Below are 26476 nucleotides of genomic sequence, written 5' to 3'. Positions count from 1 at the left end.
TGTGGGGAAAATACAGTGTTTGGGCGCACGGCAGAGTTCAGAAGGGAAGGAGCACTGTGTGACTTTTTGAACGTAAAATTGGCTGGAATCGAGAGCGGACGCCATGTCGCGTTTGGAGAGCCCCTGATGTGCCTAAATAGCGGAAACCCCCCACAAGTGACCTCATTTTGGAAACTACACCCCTCAAGGATTTTATCAAGGGGTATAGTGAACATTTTTTACCCAGAGGTACGACACAGAATTTGGTAACATTAGGTCATCATATTGAATAAGTTGTCATTAGTCTTGAGGGCAAGTGCTCGCTACTTGAGTTTGCATCGGGTACTCAGGTATGCACCATGTATAACGGGTGCTCGAGTGACATGCTCGAGTCCCCGCCCGCATGTTTCACAGTTATTAGACACCCAAAAAAAAACATGCGGGGAATCGCCGCAAGATTTTTTTGGCTGCAAAGCATATGGGGCGGAGACTCGAGCACCCGCGATACTCAATGTGTACCCGAGCACCCAATGCAAACTCAAGTAGCGAGCACTTGCGCTCAACACTTGTTGCCATATCGTCATCTTTTTTTTTTTTTACTTTTGAAAAAAATCCCAACCCTAACCCTAGCCCAACCCTAACACCAACTTCAACCCTAGCCCAACCCTAACCCCAACCCTAGCCCAACCCTAACCCTAGCCCAACCCTAACCCCAACCCTAACCCTAGCACAACCCTAGCCCAACCCTAACCCCAACCCTATCCCCAACCCTAACCCTGGCCCAACCCTAAGCCTAACTCTAGCCTAACCCTAGCCCAACCCTAACCCCAACCCTAACCCTAACCCAAGCACAACCCTAACCCCAACCCCAACCCTAGCACAACCCTAACCCGAGAGTTTATTTTTTACGCCGTTCCTCGTGCGGTATAACTGATTAGAAGACCTTATTCTTCGGGTCGGTGCGACTACAGAGATACCAGAATCATATCGGGTTTTTATGACTGACAGCTGTCACACACTAAAAGACACATTTTTTTGTAAAATCTAGTTTTTGCATCGCCATATTTTGAGAGCTATAATTTTTCCATATTTTGGCTGACAGTCATGTGACGGCTAGTTTTTTGCCGGATGAGTTGACGTTTTTATGACTTTTTTGATCGCTTTCTATTCCGATTTTTGGGAGGCAGAATAAACAAAAACCAACAGATCAGGAATTGTTTTTTTTGTTTTTTTTTATTCTGTTCCGCGTGTGGTAAAATTGATAAGGCAGCTTTATTCTTTGGGTCAGTACGTTTACAGCGGTACAACATTTATATATAATAAAAGCAATTTTATAGAAAAAATTATTTTTTTGCATCGCTTTATTCTGAGAGCTGTAACTTTTTTATTTTTCGGCTGATGGAGCTGTATGTCGGCTTGTTTTTTGCGGGACGAGATGACGTTTTCAGCGGCACCATTTTTATTTATATTCGTCTTTTTGATCGCGTGTTATTCCATTTTTTGTTTGGAAGTATGATGATAAAGCATTTGTTTTTTGCTTTGTTTTTTTTTTGTTTTTTTACCGTGTTCACTGAAGGGGTTAATTAGTGGGACAATTTTATAGGTCAGGTCGTTCTGGACGCGGCGATACCAAATATGTGTACTTTTATTGTTTTTTGTTTGTTTTTTCATAATAATATTTATTGATGGGTACATTATATTTTTATTTTTGGTGGATTATTTTTTTTACTTTTTTTTTATATTTTTACAATTTTTTTTTCACTTTCTGACACTTTTTTTTCTTTTATACTTTGTCCCACTATGGAACTTTCACTTTTTTTATTCTGATCGCCTGCATAGCATAGGGATGGAGCACCATCCCTGTGCTATGCAGGCTGTCAGTGCTGCACAGGGAGAAGATAGTTTGGTCATGCACTGCGCAAGACCAGAATATTTTCCTGCTCTCTGGTGACCTGGATGTTGTCATGACGACATCGGGTCATCATGGCAACATCTGGGAAGCCGCGGCAGACAGCGCTGGAGGCCGGAGTTAGGCTTAGGGTTGGGCCAGGGTTAGGGTTAGGGTTGGGATAGGGTTAGGGTCACCTGGGAGTGGGAAGGACAACCAACTTGATCCATGAACGTTTCTTCTGGCCATACATGCAGAGAGATATTGATAGGTACGTGACCATGGAGTGTGGGTGTCTGAAAGATAAATGTCCCAACACATCAACCCAGGCACCTATGGGCAACATCCAAACTACGTATCCGTTTGAAATGATCTCAAAAGACTTTCTACATCTTTGGACATGCAAGAGTGGTTACGAATACATATTGGTGGTGATAGATCATTTTACTCGATTTGCCCAAGCATATGCTACCACCAATAAAGGTGGTCGAACAGCAGCAGAGAAGATCTTCAATGATTTTGCTTTGAGGTTTGGGTTCCTTACGAGGTTACACCACGACCAAGGAAGAGAATTTGAGAACCAGCTCTTTTCCAAGCTAGGAAAGTACTGTAGAATTCAGAGATCCCTCACAACGCCCTATTACCCAGAGGGTAGTGGACAAGTGGAACATTTTAACTGGACATTATTGTCAATGTTGCGCACTTTAACAGCTGATGAGAAGCAAGACTGGAAGAGTTCTCTGTCAAAAGTGGTATATGCCTATAACTGTACAAAGAGCGATGCGACGGGTTACTCATCATTCTTCCTATTGTATGGACGATCGCCAAGACTGCCAATCAACATCATGTTCGATACTCCGGTGTCAGAGACTTACAGAACGTATCCGGAGTGGTTACGCAAGGACAGAGCAAGAGTAAAGAGTACTATGATCGAAAATGTTATGGAGCAGAATTGGCACCGGGAAGCCAAGTGCTAGTCAAGAATGTACGTGAGAAAGGTGGTCCAGGAAAACTTTGTTCATACTGGGAAGACAAGGTGTATGTGGTCGTAAAGAGGAAAGTCCAGTGTATGAAATCCGATTGGAAAGAGGGGACAAGAAAACCAGAATAGTCCATCGGAATTGATTACTACCCTGTGATTATCTCCCACCACAACAAGACTTCCCAGAAGCAGACCGACATTGACCGAGATCGACTAAGGGACCACCACAGACTGAAGCTCCGGGTGTGGATAGTGACCTTGAAAGTTCCGATGATGAAGAGCACACCATTGTAATTCTCGGACCGGCAAGGAGAGGGATGTACCATCCTCAAGAGAGTGAACTAAGTCCTGAGGCTCCAGAGTTCGTACCAAGGAGTACAGATGAAGTCCAATTCAGATCTGATCGAACACCGGTCACTGAGGAGACCGATCGACTCTTGGAGTAACAGAATTACCAGACCAGGTGGAAACGCACGATTCAAGAGAAGTACAGGAACTTACAGAGGCAGTTCCAACATCATCTGAGGAAGTACGAGAAATGAGTGTGGCAGAAGAAACACCTGTAACTGAAGAACCCGTGGTATCTGAGGAACAACCCACCAGGAGGATGTAGACTCGAGAAGTGAGGAGGCCCGCGATGCTGACATACGAGACACTTTGAGAACCGAGTCAAGTGCCAAGACTCCCAGGCTTCCCAGGAAACCTACAATGGAAGGCCCTGACCAGACGATCAGCCTTCACGGCTTGAGCTGGCACCCAGCATCTCTCCTTCTGTCCATATACTTTCCAATGGATAAGATGCTAGAGGGAATTACGGACTTTTCGAGAATCGTCAATATTTTCTACATCGTACTCTAAAATATTTTGACAGAAACCGGAGGAGGCGGGGATGAGAGAGACAATACTTCTCTAGCAGTGATCTATGGAACACATTTGGGATGCGAAAAGACAGAGGGAGTTGTAATCTAAAGGCCACTGGATTAACTACCTCCAAAATCTCATATGGGCCAATAAACTTAGGACCCAACTTCACTGATGGCACTTTCAACTTAGTATTTTTGGATGACAACCAAACCTTATCACCTATTTTGAATATGGGACTCTCCGAACTTTTCCTATAGACCTTCTGTTTCTTTTGAAGCTGAGCCACCCCAATATTCTTTTGAACCTCCCTACAGACATCCCCAAGTTTCTCTATCACGACCTCTACTCCCGGACACCCAGAACTCATCCTAGAAAATTCAGCAAAATGAGTCTGAAAACCATAATTACAAAAAAGGGCGAGGTTCCAATGGACAGATTGACCCAACTGTTAAAGGTGAACTCAATCCCCAATTTCTTACAGAACACACTCCAGAACTTGGAGACAAATTGCACCCCCTTTCAGATACAATTTTCAGTGGGATTTCATGCAATCTCACCACATGATTGATAACCTGGAAAGTGTCTCTGCATTAGGTAACCCCGATAATGGAACAAAATGAGCCTGTTACTGTATCGATCGACTACCACCATGTATAGCAGTTTTCCCTGCACACAAAGGCAAGTATGAAATTAAATCCATGGTCAGATGAGTCCAGTGTCTTTCTGGAACTGGCAATGGAGCCAAATCCCCAGCCGGCCGGTTATGACAGACTATAGCGAGTTCGGAAACCTCACAAGATGATACAAAATCTTTAATATCATTAATCATAGATGGCCACCAAAAGAGTCTAGCAATGGCTTTCTGTGTAGCTATGAACCCAGAGTGATCACTAAAGACAGAATCATGTAACTCCTGCAACAAAAGTAATCTTAGATATACAGGCACAAATAACTTGGACCCTGGAGTAGTGGAAGGAGCCAACGACTGGACTTCACGGATCTCTGTTTTCAACTCCAAGCATACCATAGAAACCACAATACCCTGTGGAAGAATGGAGGATGGAGACTATAGAGGAGAAACTGAATCAAGGCTGCGTGATGAGGCATCAACCCTCGCATTCTTGGACCCAGCAAAGCTCCCCTCACTGGACCAGCTAAGCTCCTCCTCACAAGGCCAGCAAAAGCCCCCCTCACAGGGCCAGCAAAGCCCCCCCTCACAGGGCCAGCAAAACCCCCCCCTCACAGGGCCAGCAAAGCCCCCCCTCACAGGGCCAGCAAAACCCCCCTCACAGGGCCAGCAAAGCCCCCCTCACAGGGCCAGCAAAGCCCCCCCCTCACTGGGCCAGCAAAGTCCCCCTCTCAGGGCCAGCAAAGCCCCCCCTCACAGGGCCAGCAAAACCCCCCTCACAGGGCAAGCAAAGCCTCCTCACAGGGCCAGAAAAGACCCCCTCACAGGACCAGCAAAGCCCCTCCTCGGCCAGCAAAGCCCCTTCTCACAGGGCCAGCAAAGATCCCCCTCACAGGGCCAGCAAAAATCCCCTCACAGGGACAGCAAAACCCCCATCACAGGGGCAGCAAAGCCCCCCCTCATAGGGCCAGCAAAGCCCCCCGCTCACAGGGCCAGCAAAGTCCCTCTTCACAGGGCCAGCAAAGCCCCTCCTCACAGAACCAGCAAAGCCCCCCTGACAGGGCCAGCAAAGCCCCCCCTCACAGGGCCAGCAAACCCCATGCCCGCTGCCTCCTCGATACACATATACATACACGCACACAGTTTGCTCTGCTGCGGCCTCCTTGACACTCACACTCATTCTGCCTACCTCCCGCTGCTGCTGCCGCCAAAGTCTGCCTGCCTGTCCCGTGCGGAACCAATCCATGTGTGGCACGCTGCTGCTCTGCTCCAAAATTAAAGTAAGCACGCAGCATGTCATGTGACCGGACTCAAGATTATGATGCACCTGGCGACAGTTTAAAGGTATAGCGCTCATTGCCGGCCGCCGGGTGCATCATGTTCTGAACTGTTGCCCCTGAGGCCCAGTGAGTATAGGCAAAGAGGGGGAGGGCCCTGGCTGGCCGGGGGCACAGGGCCCGTGTGACCGGGCTGGCCGGGCCCCCCCTTTTTCCTTCTGCTCATAGGGCTCCATACAGTAGTAAGGGCAGTAATGCCCTGATGGCGGCCCTGAGCGTATGGCTTCAGAGGTGTGGTTTACTGAGCAAGAGGAACAGAACTATTAAATGTTATATTGAATCCAGAAAGATAAACAGTGTTTATAAAAATATACACAATGATACAAAATGGAGAGAAACAATACTATATATACCACTACATAAAGTAAAAAGGGATAACGAAAGAAAACTACTAAACCTGTGTCACGAAAATGGCTCAGAGCTTAGCGGTGGGAAGTACTCGTGATTTGGAAAATGGACACACACACAGCGAACTATGTCTTCCCAGAATGACAAAGACCCAAACCCAGTTTCTGCTTTTTATTAGCTCTAAGTTACGCCCACACACCTCCCCTTGATGACCTCATGTGGGGGCCATTTGTGGGATGTTCTCAGCCTTCCAGGATTTTATAAGATCTCCAAATTACACAATTTATGAGATCCCCAATTACAAATTACGCCTTTGAAGGTCCCAGGCGTTAGATATTGATGTCATGTTTTCTATTGTGATTTTACCTTTACATAGAGACCAGATGTGACCTGGTTCGCATCATCTATTTAACCGATATTAAGTTGGAGGAGTTCTAGTAGCCCCACGGTGATGGGAGTAAATGCGTCATGTCCGTTCCTTTGCTACAACGCTGAAAATCTATATACCATAAATGTCAGATTGTTACAAACTCCAATATACTTACAACTTTGTCTCTTCTTTCTGTTTATGACATACCTGCCTCTCTATTGACCTCGGACTCCGCGACTATCCTGACTCACAGATTGTCTGTGAGAGGTGAAACAGGTATCAGTAAAAACATCTGCTCAAGGCGCAAAAGAAATAAGCCATCACACAGCCCCATATCAGGAAAAATGAAAACGCTACAGATCTCGGAAAATGGCGACACAAGCAAAACATTTTTTTCTTACAAACTTCTTAATTTTTTTACCACTTAAATAAAAAAAAATATATTTGCATGTTTGGTATCAGTGTACTCTTACTGACTTGGAGAATCAGATGGCCATATAAAGAACATGGTAAATGTTAAAAACAATTGTCGAATTACTAAAAGCAAGTAGAAAAAACACACTGGCGCTTTACTTAGTGCTAATGCTGTGAAGCTGCTGGTAGTAAGACAGGCACTGTGTGTTAGCCTCTCAGCAAACGAATAAGAAAAGATATCAGTGTATACCACCACGCTAACACTTATATATAGTACAGATATTGCAGCCCAATAGTTGATAGGTACCTTCCCCAACAGTGCAAAGTGACCTGTGCCCACAATGTGATATAGTGGGAGTAATGTTGGATACAGGGATCAATAGATCGATAGTCACAGAATATCCACTGATCCACCGCCAGGAGACCAGCTGAGTTCAGTTGTACTAGGTATGTACAGCACCGTTGGTTCAAGTAGTCAGATGAATAAAACACTTACTATTCAAGGACTTTCGTTAGCAGTCCTCCAGCTCCCATTCTACGGTAGCAACTATGGCAGGGTCATCTGGCAAGGTGGAAACACTGCGGGAGCGTCCTCCCGAATCTGCCCCTCTCCTGTGTCCATGTCTGGAGTGATGGTAAACAGGCCGGCCGGAAGCGTTGTTGCTGAGCCGCGGTAGTACCTAGTTCAACTGAACTCAGCTGGTTTCCCTGCTGTGGATCAGGGGATACTTTGTGACTATCGATATATTGATTCCTGATTCCAACATGTGACATGCAGAAGTAGTGCTGTTGCAGAGTGTGAGATGCAGAAGTAGTGCTGTTGCAGAGTGTGAGATGCAGAAGTAGTGCTGTTGCTTTAAAAGCATTCTGCAACTATTAGAAGCAACAGAAGCACATGAGACAGGAAGTGTTGTGCTCCAGAAACATCCAGCAACTAGAGGGGTTAACACAGTAACAGGAGAAGGGGAGTGTTTTAGCAGATCCCCAGGTGGATTGTGGAGAAGTTGTTTACTGTTTGGCTGGAGCCGAAGAGAAAGATGGTGTGTGTGTTCTGTATCTCACAGAATCGTCCCTGCAAGTGAAAAAGATTCAAGTCAGGAGTGAAGCTAAGCACAGGTCAGGTAGAGTTCCTGAACTAGCAGTGCAGAGTATTGTCAGGTAGAAAGATAAGGACTGGAAGAAATGATGTCACAGGGATCATCTCCCTCAGCAAACCCTCCCCCCTCCTCCATCTCACTGTGCTGTAAAGAATGCTGTGTTCATTAATGTGCCTTTGCATTAGAACTTTGCTGTCCTGTACTACTGGGAAGACTGTGAACTGCTGTGCAGCTAAGGAAACTGTACTGTTTGTCACTGGAGCCTGTTGCTCATAAGACTTAACTTGCACTGGCGGTGCGGCTTCTTATTAAATGCTACTGTTCTACCGTTTATGAGGACTCTTGTCAAGTGTGTCTGGTCAGCAAGTGAAACAATGTACATACCTGTGCCTGAAGGTCAATATCCCTGTGTGCCTGAGAGAAGCTGCAGGACATGGTCTATGGTCGCCCTGAGTAACGGTTCCCCCAGGATTACAAAGAATTCATGTAACCTGTCTCGCCCCTATCTGAACCTAGCGGCGTGCGTGTAACACAACATTACTCCTACTATATCACATTGTGGGCACAGGTCACTTTGCACTGTTGGGGAAGGTACCTATCAACTATTGGGCTGCAAAATCTGTACTATATATATAAATGTTAGCACAGTAGTATACACTGACATCTTCAATTGTGGAATCACACTTCTGTGTGCAATTTCAATGCACTTGAAATTTCCCCCCCCTTCCAGTGCATCACGTGACAAAATGAAAAAATGTGCAACTTATCCTGCAATAAACAGGGTAAGGTGGACGGAAAAATTAAAGAGTTATGGCTCTTGGAAGGATGGGAGGAAAAAAAGCAAACGAAAAAAAGGAAAAGCGCCTGGAGTTGAAGGGGTTAATTAAACCTGAAAGTTTCCACTTCAATTGCATCTCAGTTGTTTCTTTTTAAATTCAGAATAGAGGCCTGCAGAGCTGAAATCACAAAGATTTGCTCACTGGCCAAAGAGTTTATTTCTGAACCTAGCTGTATATTTTTCCATTTTTTTTATTTATTTCACACATTGTGCCCACCATAAGAACATAAAAAAGGGGCATTTCACTGTTTAAATACATGTTTATGATTGATGATTTACCCTGTAACTAGGGCTGGATATCAGTAACTTCAGGCTTCGGCTTCGGCTGCAGATCTGATCTGTGACGTGTTTTTGTATAATACAATATAATATATCACTTTTAGTGATGAGCGAGCATGCTCGCTACTGTTCGGTGCTTACCCGAGCATCTCACTGCTTGAGATGCTCGGCGCTCGCCGAGTATTTCCGAGGTTGCTTGGCGGGAGCTCAGGTCCCCTCCCTGCATGTTTGGCGCTCTTTAGATTGGCAGACAGGGATTGTCTGCCACACACTGTAATGCCGTAGCCATGTTGGTTGTGGCGTTGCAGTGATTGGCTGGCCGCACAGCGTCATCAGGTCTATATCAGACCTGGCGCCGCAATGCTCGTCACAGGCTACTCCGCAGTCAGGCCGAGTAGGGAGAGGTGCTGCTGAGTGAGGGAGAGATTTGCTTGTTTCTAGTTAGTGTAGGTATACCAGACTATATTAGAGATATCCATCTCAACTAACAGTCCTTCTGAGGACTAATCCAGCTGCAGAGATATCAGTGCTAGGCAGGCAGGCAGGGTATATAGCAGACTGCTGTGCACATAGCAAGAGGGTCCATTCCAGTTCTGTTGGCTGGTGCTTTTACAGATATTTGTAGAAATAGCCCACTGCTTCTTCCGCTGTTGTGCGTGCAAGCCAATCCACTGTCCATAGTGCATGCGAAGATGCCTCCTGCCCTGCACCTGTCATTGCACACTCTCAACTAGCACCATCAGCAAGCACGTCCTTGTCCCATAGCAGCGTTCAGTTGTCCATACCCCAGTCCTTGGAACGCAAGCGCAAATACGCAGCCAACGCCCCAATGCCACACTACTAAAGTCCCACATTTCACAACTGCTTGCGGTCGAAATGTTGCCTTTTAGGCTCGTGGAGATGGAAGCTTTCTGAAACCTGAAGGCGGCGGCTGTCCCTCCGTACTCGGTCCCGAGCCGCCACTATTTCTCCCGGTGTCCCACAAAATTAGCCGTGCCCTCAACAATGCAGTTAAAGGGAAAGTCCACCTAACCACGGACACATGGACAAGTGGTTGTGGGCAGGGACGGTACATCTCGCTGACGGCACACTGGGTTAACATAGTGGAAACTGGGACCCAGTAGAACCTTGGGACAGAACACATCCTCCCGACGCTGAGTATTGCGGGCTCTAGGTCAATCAGGGTTGCCCCCCCAGTCTACAGCTCCTGCACCTCATCCTTCTCAGCCTCCTCCTCCTCTTCAGCCTCCATCTCCGAAATGACCATCAGTCACAAGCTGGAGGCACTGCAGCTGTTAGAACCCTCCTGTTTGTTTTTTCCATCTTGTGTTTTGTGGTCACGTGACCATCTGCCTTTATATTCCAGCTCCGCCCTTGTGGCTGTGCTGGACTTCAGTGTTTGACTGTTTCTCTAGCCTGGTGCATCGGTGCCTTTCTCTGTCAAGTTCGCTTGGTCCTCTGGGACCTTTAGTACATTTTTGTCAGTTTGTTTTTTTGTGTTCTTCAACAACTTCTCTGTTTAGGAGGTGTCCCATTTTTGTCCCAGTCCTTAGTTCTTTTAGGACCCCTCCCTTAATTCTATAGGTCTTCGTTCAGACTAGCCGAGGACTAAGGCGGGTCTGTTCACTAGGAACAGGCAGCCTGCTACATTGTAGGGATTCAGCTTAGTCTTACTGTAGGCACAGCTTTCCCCTATCTTTCCTTAGTACTTGTTGCAGATCATAACAGCAGCACTGCCTCAGCCAAGCGGCATCAGGCTGTGCTGAAGCTAATATGCTTAGGTGACAAGCCGCACAATGCTGAAGAGTTGTGGACAGCTCTGAAAGAGCAGGCAGATCTGTGGCTCACATCGCTGAACCTACAGCCAGGCATGGTCATGTGTGACAATGGCCGGAACCTGATGGCGGCTTTGAGGTGAGGCGAGCTCACACAAGTACCATGCCTGGCCCATGTGCTTGTTCAGCGGTTTCTCAAAACCTACCCGGAGTTGCCAGATCTGCTTGTCAAAATACGCCGCCTGTGTGCCCATTTTAGAAAGTCAACTACAGCTTCCGCCGCCTTTTCCGTGCTTCAGCAGCTTTTGCAGCTTCCAGCTCACCGACTGGTGATGTCCCCACGCATTGGAACTCTACACTGCCGATGTTGGGAAGGATTTGTGAGCAGAAGAGGGCAGACTTCACACATAAGACCTCAGGAGTAGGCATGGATGTCAGACATCTGTACCATCCTCCAAAACTTTGAGGACTCCACCAAGATGGTGAGCGGCAATGATGCCATAATTAGCATCACCATCCCGCTTCTCTGTCTTCTGAAACGCTCTCTAGTCACAATCAAAGAGGATGCATTGCAGGCGAAGCACGATGAGATTGAGCAAGGAACCAAACAGGGTGATTACACAGAGCCCAGCCTCATCTCATCCCAATGTGGATTGGGTGACAATGAGGAAGAGGAGGAGGAGGAGGAAGAACAGGAGCTAGTTTCATGCGCTATAGATGCTACCACCTGCACAACTGTCATACCATCTGTTCAGCGTGGATGGCCTGAGGAAAGGGAGGAGGAGGAGCAGAAGAGCATGGTCAGTCGTCCTCTTGATGAGGACACGGAAGTCTTGCCTGTTAGCAGTCTTGCACGCATGGCTGAGTTTATGTTACGCTGCCTTTCCCATGACCCTCGCGTTCTCAAAATTTTGGGTGACAGTCATTACTGGTTGGTGACACTTCTAGACCCACGCTACAAGGAGAACTTTCTATCTCTTATTCCTGAGGCAGACAGGTCTACAAAAATGGGGCAGTACCAGAAGGCCCTTGTTGCGGAACTATTAAAAAACTTCCCATCTGAAAACACTGGCGGCAGAGGTCACAGTTCGTTGGACAACCAAGGAGTACAGGCGAGAGAGACACAACTCCAATCCAGCAGAGGCAGGGGAACACTGTCAAAGTTCTGGGAGAGTTTTCTCAGCCCCTCCCATCGCACAGGCCCTGAGGCGTGGGGTACTCTCACAAGGAGTGCAACGTTTTGGAAGATGCTGAGGGAGTACCTTGCCGACCGTACCAACATCCTCCATGATTCCTCTGTGCCTTATAATTATTGGGTATTCAAGCTGGATACATGGAATGAACTGGCTCTCTACGCCTTGGAGGTCCTGGCCTGCCCTGCCGCTAGCGTTTTATCAGAGTGGGTTTTTAGTGCCGCTGGTGGAATTATAACTGATAAGCACATCCGCCTGTCAACTGAAAATGCTGACAGGCTGACTGTTATAAAAATGAACGAAGGCTGGATTGGGCCAGACTTTTCAACACCACCGAATGATAGCAGCGTAACATAAACTCCAATCCAGTGTCTTTTTTTGGGAGGTGTATTCCCATGCACATTTTCACACCCACATGGGTATAGACTTCCTGATTTTGGCTATTTGTTCTTTTCCTCCTCCTTCTCCACATCCTCCACCACCATATCACCAGGGTGACCGTGGTCCATGATGCAACACCCACATATTTTTTTAAAGTGTGTTTATGATGCCCGTAAAAATTTTTTTTTATACAGTATGTTCATGTATACCCCTTAGGGGTTAATGTTTGTCAGCCCATACACTTAGTTCATGGGCATTACAAATATAGGAGGCCCGCTCCTTTCTAATGGGAACATTTTTTATGAGGCCCTCTTCCACGTCTCTTCCAAGGGGCATTGGAGTGCCTCCAAATTTTTGGCAGCCCTTGCATTCACTGCATAGGCAAACACAATGGGAGACCCACTTCCTAATAATGGGAACATTGTTTTCAGGAGGCCCTCTGACCTCCACGTCTCTTCTAAGGGGCATTGGAGTGCCTCCAAATTTTTGGCAACCCTTGCATTCACTGCATAGGCAAACACAATGGGAGACCCACTTCCTAATAATGTTAAGATTGAAGAGACTTAGAGGAGGGCCTCCTGAAAACAAAGGGGTATTGGGGTGCGTCCAAATTTTGGGCAGCCCTGCCACTCACTGCATACGCAATAACAGTTTAGGAGACCCACTCTTTAGTAATGGGAACAATAAAGCATAGCCAGCTGATGGCTCTCTAAGAATAGTGAGGGCCGACTGCTGGCCCTTTAAAAATAGTAAAGGCCGCCTGATGGTCCTATAAAAATAGGCTTTGTGACTTTCAGAGTCCTTCCTTCATAAATAGAACACGATGTGTCTGATGATATCTCACACACCACATGGCCAGATAAGGTTGTAAAATGTTAAAATGACATTTCCTGGTGAATGCATTTGTCACTGTTGAAAGCAATGCAAAAGTGCAAAAATGCATCAAAAACGCTAAGTGTGAACATAGCCTAAGGTGTGGAGGAGTATTTATGTTTTTGGTTATTTATTTTGATTTATATGCAAGTCATTACCCTGGAAAGGATGTTCCTTAACATATTTCTCAGGAAAATCCATTTTGGTTTTGGTTTTGTATGTTTTATTATGAGTCCGTAAAAGTGGCGTAATACCTCTGACAACATTGTTCACAGCAGTGACCTGGGAGTCAGAAATGCTTCCAGGGGTCTTCCCCATGCTGTTCCCATGTCATTTGAGCACTGTTCCCATCAATTTGGGTAATTTTTAGGCCCTCTACAGACCGCTGGGGGGAGCCGCCTGAAAAATGCTCCAGTTTCCCATAGACTTACATTGGGCTCGTTGCTCCGGTCGAGCACCCGAGTATTCCAATGTGCTCGACCCGAGCATCGAGCACACGAGCATTTTATTGCTCGCCCATCACTAATCCACAGTGAAAAAAATACTTTGTTCGGTTAGCAGCATTATACAGCAAGACATATCTTACCTTGTCATTTAGAGCTGCTGAAATTCAGTTGTGTGCAGAGCTGTTGCAGAGGAAAAAATCTAACTTTGTTTTGCTAATAGCGTGCTCCTACCACAGTATCTGAGCAACATGAGTGGGAAAAAGAGAGGTCATGGTGGAAGGGGGAATAGGCTTGGTGTTTAAGGTATACGTGGGGTAGGTGGTAATGTTAGTGAAAGCACTAGTGAACCAACACCATCATGTCCTATCTAAATGTGACATGCAGAAGTAGTGCTGTTGCAGAGTGTGACATGCAGAAGTAGTGCTGTAGCTTTAAAAACATTCAGCAACTATTAGAAGTAACACTGTCACAGGAGAAGGGGAGTGTTTTAGCAGAGCCCCAGAGGGATTGTGGGGAAGTTGTTTACTGTCTGGCCAGCGCCGAAGAGAAAGGTGGCTTCTGATCTGTATCTCACAGAAGTCAAGGGAACAGAATTCAAGTCAGGAGGGAAACTAAACAAAGGTCAGTTAGACTCCCTGAGCCAACAGTGTGGCGTATTATAGGCCAAGAAGATAAGGACTGGAAGGAAGCCTGTCATAGAGATCATAGAGATCATCTCCCTCATCACACCCTTCCCCCCTCCATGCAGGTTAAAGAATGCTGTGTACTATTGAGTCCTTGTGAAGGAAAAGCCTTTGTTTGTGTATGCATTAAAACTGTGCTGTACTGTGCTACCGGATAATAGACTGTGTACTGCTGTGCTGCAAAGGAGACTGTACTGTTATTACTGGAGTCTGTTGCTCAAAGAGACATTTTCATTGCACTGGCCGTGCCTCATTAAATGTTACTGTTCTACCGTTTATGAAGACTCTTGTCAGATGTGTCTGGTCAGCAACTGAAGCTATCGTGTGCCTGAGAGAAGCTGCAGCCTATGGTCGCCCTGAGTAACAGTTCCCCCAGGATTCCAACGAATTCATGTAACCGGTCTCGCCCCTATCTTAACTTAGGCGGCGTGCATGTAACATTGGTGGCCCGTACGGGGATCAAACCCCCGACCTTGGCGTTATCAGCAGCAAGATGGTTCTAGAACATGGACAGACACAGAGAAAAATTACCATATCCATTCTGGAAAATTGGAGTTCCTGGCAATGGGCTATCTGTGAACGATTTAGAGATTATCTCTACTACAGCAAAGAGTTTGAGGTATACACTGAAAACAACCCTTTGACCTATGTCCTTACTACCGCCAAACTGACTGCAATGAGTCAGAAATGGGTCACTGAACTAGCTGACTTCAATTTCAGCATCAAGTACAGGCCAGGAAAATGCAATGCGAATGCTGACGGATTGTCAAGAATGCCACTAGAGCCTGAGGAGTTCATGCAAGAATGCTCAGAGGAAGTCAGTCTGGAAGCAATTGAGAGCACTACCCAAGCAGTACAAGCTTATAAGGAGGAAGATAAACCATTGTGGTGTCCGTTGACAGTGGAAACCACCATAAAAGCGAGAGAACAAGATCACCCCTGGTCTATTCAACAACTATCAAAAGGGAAAATCTGTTGAGCACAATAGGAAGATCAGATAATTGGTAGAATATTACTTTATGTGGACCAAAATCAGTTTCCAAGTAAACGGGAGAGAGACAATGAGTCATCAGCAGTATTTGTTTTAATTAAAGAATGGACGAAGCTCTACCTCAGTGAAGACGGTATCCTGTATCGTAAAGGAGGACAAAACCGACAGTTGGTACTACCCAGAGTATTCCGTAGGTTGGTCTTCAAAGAACTCCATGAAAACATGGGACACCTGGGAGTGGAAAGGATAAAAAATTTGATCCGTGAGTGTTTCTTCTGGCCGTACATGCAGAGAGATATTGAGAGGTACATGACCAGGGAGTGTGGGTGTCTGAATGATAAACATCCCAACACATCAACCCGGGCACCTATGGGCCACATCCAAACTACGTATCCATTTGAGATGGTCTCAATAGACTTTCTACATCTCGAGACATGCAAGGGTGGTTACGAATACATCTTGGTGGTGATGGACCATTTCACTCGATTTGCTCAAGCATATGCCACCACAAATAAATCGGGTCGAACAGCGGCAGAGAAGATCTTCAATGATTTTGCTTTGAGGTTTGGGTTCCCTACAAGGTTACACCATGACTAAGGAATAGAATTTGAGAACCGGCTCTTTGCCAACCTAGGGAAGTACCGTAGAATTCAGAGATCCCACACAACGCCCTATTACCCAGAGGGTAATGGACAAGTGGAACGTTTTAACCGGCATTATGATCGATGTTGTGCACTTTAACAGCTGATGAGAAGAAAGACTGACAGAGTTCTCTGTCAAAAGTGGTACATGCCTTTAACTGTACAAAGAGCGATGCAACGGGTTACTCACCCTTCTTCCTATTGTATGGACGATCACCAAGACTGTCAATCAACATCATGTTCGATACTCCGGTGTCAGAGACTTATAGAATGTATCGGGAGTACGTTCAGAAATGGAAGGAACAGATGGCAGAGGCATGCAACATAGCGTCCAAAGTGGTTACGCAAGGACAGAGCAAGAGTAAGGAGTACTATGATCAAAAATGTTATGGAGCAGAATTGGCACCGGGAAGCCGGGTGCTAGTCAAGAACGTACGTGAGAAAGGTGGTCCAGGAAAACTTCATTCGTACTGGGAAGACAAGGTGTATGTTGTCGTAAGGAGGAAAGCTGATGACAGCCCAGTGTATGAAATCCGATTGGAAACGGGAGACAAGAAAACCAGAATAGTCCATTGGAATTTACTACTACCCTGTGATTATCTCCCACCACAACAAGACTTCCCAGAAGTAGACCTACATCGTCCGAGATCGACTAAGGGACCACCACAGACTGAAGCTCTGGAGGTGGATAGTGACCTTAAAAGTTCCGAAGGAGAAGGACACACCGTTGTATTTCTCAGACTGGCAAGGAGAGGGATGTACCATTCTCAGGAGAATGAACTAAGTCCTGAGGCTCGAGAGTTCATACCAAGGAGTACAGATGAAGTCCAATTCAGATCTGATGATCGAACACCGCCCCCTGAAGAGACCGATCGACAATCAGGAGGAGCGGAATTACCAGGCCGTGCGGAAACAAGCGACTTAGGAGAAGTACAGTAACTTACAGAGTCAGCTCCAAGAGCATCTGAGGAAGCACGGGAAATGAGTGCGGCGGAAGAAACTTCTGTGACCAAAGAACCTGTGGTCTCTGAGGAACAACACACCAGGAGGATGTCAACTCGAGAAGTGAGGAGGACCGTGATGCTGACGTATGAGACACTTGGTGAACCAAGTCAAGTGCCAAGGAATGTCAACTGGAAACAGGTATCTCTGCCTGCGGACCAGTAAAGCCCACTTGAGTGGTATTCACCACCTAGAGGCAGTACGGAAGATGTTGCCTGGTGGAAAGACTTGTTTTCAAGCTTTGAATTTCCTTAAAAGACTTTGCAGAAACAAAGAACTGTTAAAGCATAGAGAGTGTAGGGATTTGTACTCACTGAGCCGCGTTGGAGGTAGGCACAGGTTCACACAGTGATGCAGTCTGCGGGTTCAAATAAAATGGTGGTTTATTTAGTGTCCATACACCAGTGAGGAAACAAAAGTAACACAGCCTTTTCCTGGCATAAAAAGGAATAACAGAACAAAGCTCAAAATAACAAGTCCATGCAGCAAGGCCTCAGCCATTTAAACAAAGTGCTTTTCTCTGCCACCTGCAGAGTCTGAGAAGCACATGCAGGGTCTGTTCACCTTGCTCAACACACACAGACAGACTGAGACAGGTGCAGCTGTCTTAAATCAGCCTTCCAAGACCTGGACTGGAGGTAAGTGAGCAGCTGTTCCCCCCAGCTCTTTCAGCTGCTTGTAAAACCGGCCCTGTAATCTGGGTTTTAAATTCCTCTCAGCACTATGTGTGCTGGGGCCTGCTTCTCCGGGCCCTACATCACCGAAGCTTGGCACTTCGGGGACACATACCTCCCGTCCACGACCTGTTTGGCAGCCACCTTACATACCCCCCCTCTGCCCAAAGCCAGGGGGCTTGGCACCTTCTGTCACCATACAATAAACCCTTGACAAGGCATCAGTATTCCCATGTTGTTTCCCAGGCCTATGCTGTACCCGGAAACTAAAATCTTGTAGAGCCAGGAACCACCTAGTCACTCTGGCATTGTTCCCCTTCTTTTCTCGCATCCACCTCAGTGGGGTATGGTCTGACACTAACCTGAATCTTCTACCTAGCAGGTAATACCTCAGAGTGTCTAACGCCCACTTAATGGCAAAACATTCTTTTTCTACAATCGAGTAGTTCTCACAAGTGGAGAGCTTCCGACTGAGGTATATTACAGGGTGTTCTTCTTCGTTAATCTCCTGGGACAAGACTGCTCTCAGCCCGACATCCGATGCATCAGTCTGGACCACAAACTCCTTGGAGAAGTTGGGCGCCACCAAGACTGGCTGTTTACAGAGGACCAGTTTCAATTCCTGGAAGGCCGCTTCTGCTTCCGGGGACCATTTGGCCATAGCTGACTTCGACCCTTTCAGAAGATCCATCAGCGGGGCTGCTTTCAGGGCAAAGTTAGGGACAAATCTTCGATAGTAGCCCACTATGCCTAGAAACACCCTTACCTGCTTCTTCGAGAGGGGCTGTGGCCAGTTCAAGATCGCCTCAACCTTATTTATTTGTGGTTTTATTTCCCCTCTACCAACCACATACCCTAGGTACTTGGCTTCCTCCATCCCCATGACACATTTCTTCAGGTTGATAGTAAAGCCCGCCTTCCTTAGGGCATCAAGTATGGCTTGAACTTTGTCCAGATGACTTTCACAGTCCTGGCTGAATATGACGATGTCATCTAGGTAGGCCGCTGCATACTTTTTGTGGGGTGCTTAGATCTTGTCCATGGCTCTCTGGAAGGTGGCCAGAGCTCCCTGCAACCCAAACGGCATCCTGACGTATTGATAACATCCGTCTGCCGTCGAGAAGGCTGTCTTTTCCTTGGCCTCTTTGGAAAGGGAATTTGCCAATAACCTTTGGTGAGGTCCAGAGTGGTGATGTACTGAGCGGGTCCTAGCTTTTCGATAAGTTCATCTACCCTAGGCATTGGGTAGGCGTCGAACTTCGAGACCTTGTTCAGCTTCCTATAGTCGTTGCAAAACCGCCATTCCCCATCTGGTTTTGTCACTAAGACTATAGGACTGGACCATCCACTTTTGGACTCTTCAATGACTCCCAGGTTAAGCATCCGCCTCACTTCTTTTTAGATCACCTCTCTGCGGGCCTCGGGGATCCAGTATGGTTTTAGATTGACACGAACATGAAGCTCTGTGAGAACCTCATGCTCTATGACCTGAGTGAGTCCTGGCAACTCCGAAAACAGGTCTTTATTTTGCTGCAGCAACTCTTTGCACTGTTGCTTTTGGGCACGTGACAGTGACTCTGCCACCTTGACCTTTTTCACATCGGCCGCAGCCTCAGCCACTAAACAGGGAGCTTCCACAGGCTCTCTATCTTGCCATGGCTTAATCAAGTTAACATGGTAAATTTGGTAGGGCTTCTTCTTCCCCGGTTGGTGGATTTTATAGTTCACTTCCCCCACTTTCTCTACCACCTCATAGGGGCCCAGCCACTTGGCCATGAACTTGCTCTCCACTGTGGGCACTAGCACAAGGACTCGATCTCCTGGGCTGAACGATCTCACCCTGGCCGACCTATTATACACCCTGGACTGTGCCTCTTTTGGCTTGAGGAGGTGCTCCCCCACAATGGGCATCACGTGGGCAATCCTCTCTTGCTTCTGGGCAACGTGCTCCACCATGCTCCTATAGGGAGTGGTCTCAGCTTCCCAGGACTCTTTCGCCACATCCAGGAGTCCTCGAGGGTGTCGTACATAGAGTAGTTCAAAAGGGGAGAAACCTGTGGAAGCTTGGGGAACTTTCCTCATGGCGAACAACAGATAGGGAAGCAGTCCCAGTCTCAGCCATCCTTTTCCACTGCTTTCCTCAACATCGCTTTCAAGGTTTTGTTAAACCTCTCGACCAGTCCGTTTGTCTGGGGATGGTACATGGAGGTTTTCAGTTGTGCAATCTGCAATGTCTTGCACAATTCCCTCATGACTTTCGACATCAATGGAGCTCCTTGGTCTGTTAGGATCTCCTTAGGCAACCTTGTTCTTGAAAACATGTGGACTAACTCCCGAGCTATACACCTGGCGGAGGAGTTTCGTAGTGGTACGGCCTCCGGATACCGTGTAGTATAATCTAATACCACCAGGATATACTGATGCCCTCAGGCGGACTTGCCCAGAGGCCCCCACTAGATCCATTGCTATGCGTTCCAATGGAACCTCGATGACGGGTAGGGGCACTAGGGGACTGCGGAAGTGAGCCACTGGGGAGGTTATCTGGCATGTGGGGCAAGGAATGACAATAACTCTTTATTTCTCTATAGCAACCTGGCCAGTAGAATCTCTGGAGGATCCGTTCCTGAGTCTTGTCTGCACCCAGGTGACTACCCAACACATGAGAATGAGCCATGTCTAACACCCTGGGTCTATAGGGCCCTGGCATCAGCAGCTGTTCTATTACCTCACCTCTTGGCTTGGTTACTCTGTACAGTAAATCCACATTCACAGCAAAATGAGGGAACCTAGTGTCAGCCCCCGGTTCCTGAGGCACTCCATTTAACACAGTAACATTTTCAAAGGCCCCTTTCAAAGTTAAATCCCTGAGTTGGGCAGTTCCAAAGTTTCCCTCGGACACCTCCAGCTCAGGGATATTGGCCTCAGGGGATGTTGCCTCATCCTCATTGCCCACAAACACACACATGGGAAACTCGTCTACCATGTTCTGCGGGTAAGTTTCCTTAGGGGCGATCTGGCTGTCGTCTGAGCAACCAGGTGTCCCCGCTTTCCCCCACATTTCCCAGAATAATGCAAAGTCACGTCCAATTATTATGGGATGCAATAGGTCCTTAACGACCGCCACTTCATGAGATGTGGTGCCACAGTCCGTGTTTACATCCACCTGGGCCACAGGATAGTTCTTAACGTCCCCATGGATACACCGGACACCCACCACCTTCCCAGGAACCAGTCGATGAGGGAGTGTGGCCAGGGTCACCAAACTTCCTGAGTCCAATAGTCCAGAGACTTGTACCCCGTTTACTGACACGGAGTATGCCTGAGGGCCCTCGCCATGTTGAGGAATCGCACTGCAGGCGGGGTAGGCAAAATAGGAGCAACGCCAGCCCATGTTGCAGTCCATTGGCTCAGAGTTTATGGGACACCGGGCGGCAATATGGCCAGGGGTATGACATCTCCAACACACTATATTATGGGGTGGGACCTTGGGCAGCAACTCAGACCCCTCCTGAATTCTAGGACGCCCCCCAGCTGTGGCTCTAGCTCCCTTCTTTTGGGTGTCTGACGCCTTTTGGGAACCCCAGTATTGAAAGGCTACGACTCCTTGTTTTCCCAATGGACTCTCAACCGCCTGGTATCTTTCCACCAACCCCACCAAGTCATTAGCATTATGGGTATCTCCCTGGGCAACCCAGGATTTCACCGACTTCAGGAGAGAGTGTATAAACCTGTCTATAACGACCTTCTCCACCATCTGTGCTTGGGGAGACCAGGTGTAGGATGTCGAACTTCTGGAATCGGGGTGGTTTGTCACTGCAATAGGCCCAGTGGTGCACCCGTTGCACCCTGACAGTCAAAGTCACTCCCAAGCGTGCCAAAATCTCAGTTTTCAACTTAGCGTATTGTGAGAGAAAAGAATCCATCTTGTTTGTCTGTGGTATCCATTTTGTCTTCACTCTTATGTAATGATCATCAGGTAACACTGAGGGGCAGTGAGGTTTCACATTACTGTTCACTCCCCTATGGTTACTATTGGTTCATAGGTCAGAGGGAACTATTCCTTTGTCTCTGACCCTATTTAAAGTGTCACATGTGTTAATAAAGCAGAAGTCTTTTTCTAGTACACCATTCCTGGCTGTGCTGTACTGATTTCCTGAGCGCTCGTAAAACAAATCTTATTAATTTGGAGTTCGGAAGGCATAGAAGAGAGCGTATTTCGCTCACAGTACTCTTTCGCGTCCTGCAAGGCCAAGTCATAATAGGCCTTCTGCGGCACGCCTGTCAAATATGGCGCCAGTACCTCCGCCCACTGCTCTGAAGGCAATTTCTCCCGCTCTGCCACCCTCTCAAAGACCGTCAGGAACGCCTCAACGTCATCACCCGGGGTCATATTTTGTAATGCTCTTCTTACCGTCTTCCTGACGTTTGAGTCATCACCTGGATCTGAGGATGTGGCGGTCGTCCTGCCACGGATTTGCTCTGCCAAGATTTCCATTTGTCTTTGCTGCTGTTGGATCTGCTGCATCAGAAGTTTATTTGTTTCCTGCTGCTGCTCCCGCTGCTGCTGCTGCATGTTCTGCTGGCTCTGCTGCATGCTATGCTGGTGTAGCGCCCCTGAGGGTTCAGTCGCCACAGGGGTACTGCACCTCAGATTGAGGTGTGGTATCTCCTCTTCCAGGTAAGGATGGAGCATCTCTCAGGACACCACTTCACCACTCAACACTACACCACTCCTGTCCTGTAGGGGGCCTAAATGCACCAGGGTGCTGCCCCGGCCCAGGATAGAGGAGATGGGGGGGAACCAAAGATAGGGGGAACCATGTAGTGGGTGAGGGTGGACGACACACTTTTAGGAAACACTTATTCATTCATATTTAATCTACGGCCATCTTAAGTTGAAGGTCTTTGATTGAGGGTCTTCTGTCAGGGTCCAGCAAGAGGCTGTAGCTGGCGGAAGGTTCGCGGTCCTCGTACTCTGGCCTTGAGACGAGGAGCGGGTCAGAGTTAACCACTGTCTCTACCCGGTCAAGGTCCTGACCTAAGAAGGCCCTGGAGGGGAGCAGGGGAGATAGGCTCCACAGGCAAAAGGATCCCAGGGGGATACGGACGGAGAGGAGTCGCCACCTGTATTCTTTGCTCTGGCTTAGCCAGAGGAATTCCTGCTGCAAGAGGGGTAACCGGCCCCCGACATCTGACTTTGCTACTTCACGTCTCAGTCAGAAAAGCCCGGAGGCTCAGTGGATCCCAGGGGGATACGGACGGAGCGGAGTCGCCACCTGTATCTCTTACACTGCGTTTATCCAGTGGGACCCGGCCTTACACCACGTTCATACCACACACAGTCAGGAGAAGACTTAGTGGGAGAACTTACAAAGGAGAGGAACACACACCAGAGGGGTCTCGACAGGTGCTCCTGATCTATCTGGGAAGTGCTGGACCCCCTTCCCGGTGGCCGCAGTATGCCGTGTGTAGCAGACGGAAGCTTTGCGGCTGAAAGTTCATCTGAAAGTGAGTAAAGACCAGGATGACTTCACACACCGCCTCAGCCTGTTATTTCCTGCGCGGCTCTGCACTCACCATTCCTTCTCACTCTGCCCTGAGGCCTGCTCCACCTGCGGGGAGCCGTCCCATCTTAGCTGCCCGTAACACCAGCCTCAGTGGACTGTAGCAGCGCTGGTGTCCATCACCGGAAACCGCAGGTGGCGTAGTCGAAATACCACTCTTACTTGAAAGCCCATTATTTCTAAAGTGTGACCGCCCTGGGCACGGAACGGGTCTAGGCCACGACTGCATCCCCCTCGACCCCTACACCGACCCGGCTCCCAGTACCCCAAGATCCTAGGGAGGGCGACTGAGGGGTCACACACTGGCTCTGCAGGTACTGCTGCTGTTGCTGAAGTTGCTGCTGGTGCTGCGCTTGATGCACCTGCTGTGCCTGCAACAGATGTTTAAGTAGGTCCTCCATTTTGTCCGGCGACACTTGCTGGCTTATGGCCGACTTCACCCAGGACATATACGTCTTCTTGTAGCAGTCACACTGCAGCTTGGGATCTGTGCCCGTGCTTCTAGCACCAATTGTAGGGATTTGTACTCACTGAGCCATGTTTGAGGTAGGCACAGGTTCACACAGTGATGCAATCCGCGGGTTCAAACAAACTGGTGGTTTATTTAGCATCCATACACCAGTGAGGAAACAAAAGTAACAGCCTTTTCCAGGCACAAAAAGGAATAACAGAACAAAGCTCAAAATAACAAGTCCATGCAGTGTAATAGTGGGGAAGGATGTAGCCTTCCCTAGGCACTGAAGTAGTTAAGGAAAATGTTCCCTTAGTTAATCCTCTCTGAACTGTGGTAGGCCAAGCTAAGGGGTTAGCTTCAGTGGTCCAGTCAGTAGAGTAGAGGGGGAACTTAGTGCCCGGATCAAGCCTTGAGTGATATAGAGCTTGTTCCTGGCATAATTCATTGTTGGCTGCAGTACCTGTAAACAGCCACAAGATGCCACTGTCCTTGGTGCAGATGTCAGGTTGAGTCTGCTAGCAGTGTTACAGACAGGGATGTGTTAATGCTGTGTGATGACAGCTCACTGAGGGTGGGCACATTAGGAAAATCTCTGTTTAGTTTCCAGAATCAGGAAGTGATTCTTCAGTAAGAGTTTGGACAGCAAATTGTTCAGGCAGCCTGGCTATAGTGGCTGCTAGGGTAGACGGGAGCTCCGTACCCTCAGACAGTGGGATCCCCAGTGTGCAAGTCTCCCCACACAAGAGCACGAGTCCTGTTAGCTTGCCGGAGAAACTCATCAAACGTAGTGAGGACACGGGGCACTTCTAGTCTGCAGGAAGCAGAGGAAGATAAATAGGACTCCAGGCTAAGACGTGGGGGAGAGATATCGGATCCAGAACGCTGTCAGTACAGAAGAGTCTCTTGGGCCAGAGATTAGGGTCACAGAGATGATTCGCTTAAAGAGGGAGCCATGGCTGAAGGAGTTACCAGCACCTGTGAGAGAGATGATAACCTGTCGGGCCTTATCCATTATATCTGCCTGTAAATATTGTACATATTCCTCTTCCCCAAGTAAAGTCCAAGTTCTGGTTAAGAACCTCGTGTCCTCTGAATTTATTGCTGCCCTGGTCCCAGAAGAGAAATGCCTGGAGACAGCCGCGATCGGATGGCTTGAAGTAAGTGAAGAGCACTACATACACAGCCATACTTCAGAGGGAGGACACGTATTGTCTGTAGGGTGCCACAGCGAGAGGGGGCTACAGCTCGCCCACGACTACCTCGCTGGGGCACCTTACAGCAGCACGGCCTCAGCCGTTTAAACAAAGTGCTTTTCTCTGCCTCCTGCAGACTCTGAGAAGCACATGCAGGGTCTGCTCACCTTGCTCAACACACACAGACATACTGAGATAGGCGCCACTGTCTTAAATCAGCCTTCTAAGACCTGGACTGGAGGTAAGTGAGCAGTTGTTCCCCCCCAGCTCTTTCAGTTGCTCGTAAAACCTGGCCCTGTAATCTGGGTTTTAAATTCCTCTCAGCACTATGTGTGCTGGAGCCTGCTTCTCCGGGTCCTACATCACCGAAGCTTGGAACTTCGGGGACACATACAGTTAGGTCCATATATATTTGGACAGAGACAACATTTTTCTAATTTAGGTTCTAGACATTACCACAATGAATTTTAAACAAAACAATTCAGATGCAGTTGAAGTTCAGACTTTCAGCTTTCATTTGAGGGTGTCCACATTAAAATTGGATGAAGGGTTTAGGAGTTTCAGCTCCTTAACATGTGCCACCCTGTTTTTAAAGGGACCAAAAGTAATTGGACAGATTAAATAATTGTAAATAAAATGTTCATTTCTAGTACTTGGTTGAAAACCCTTTGTTGGCAATGACTGCCTGAAGTCTTGAACTCATGGACATCACCAGACGCTGTGTTTCCTCCTTTTTGATGCTCTGCCAGGCCTTCACTGCGGTGGTTTTCAGTTGCTATTTGTTTGTGGGCCTTTCTGTCTGAAGTTTAGTCTTTAACAAGTGAAATGCATGCTCAATTGGGTTGAGATCAGGTGACTGACTTGGCCATTCAAGAATATTCCACTTCTTTGCTTTAATAAACTCCTGGGTTGCTTTGGCTTTATGTTTTGGGTCATTGTCCATCTGTAGTATGAAACGACGACCAATCAGTTTGGCTGTATTTGGCTGGATCTGAGCACACAGTATGGCTCTGAATACATCAGAATACATTCGGCTGCTTCTGTCCTGTGTCACATCATCAATAAACACTAGTGACCCAGTGCCACTGGCCACCATGCATGCCCGCGCCATCACACTGCTTCCGCCGTGTTTTACAGATGATGTGGTATGCTTTGGATCATGAGCTGTACCACGCCTTCACCTTACTTTTCTCTTTCCATCATTCTGGTAGAGGTTGATCTTGGTTTCATCTGTCCAAAGAATGTTCTTCCAGAACTGTGCTGGCTTTTTTAGATGTTTTTTAGCAAAGTCCAGTCTAGCCTTTTTATTCTTGATGCTTATGAGTGGCTTGCACCGTGCAGTGAACCCTCTGTATTTACTTTCATGCAGTCTTCTCTTTATGGTAGATTTGGATATTGATACGCCTACCTCCTGGAGAGTGTTGTTCACTTGGTTGGCTGTTGTGAAGGGGTTTCTCTTCACCATGGAGATTATTCTGCTATCATCCACCACTGTTGTCTTCCGTGGGCGCCCAGGTCTTTTTGCATTGATGAGTTCACCAGTGCTTTCTTTCTTTCTCAGGATGTACCAAACTGTAGATTT

The sequence above is a fragment of the Phyllobates terribilis genome, unplaced genomic scaffold (assembly GCF_046119375.1).
Source record: "Phyllobates terribilis strain yellow unplaced genomic scaffold, ASM4611937v1 Scaffold_2__4_contigs__length_985480577, whole genome shotgun sequence".
Taxonomy (NCBI): domain Eukaryota; kingdom Metazoa; phylum Chordata; class Amphibia; order Anura; family Dendrobatidae; genus Phyllobates; species Phyllobates terribilis.
The sequence above is the reverse complement of the archived record's forward strand: the minus strand, read 5'-3'. Positions refer to the sequence as shown.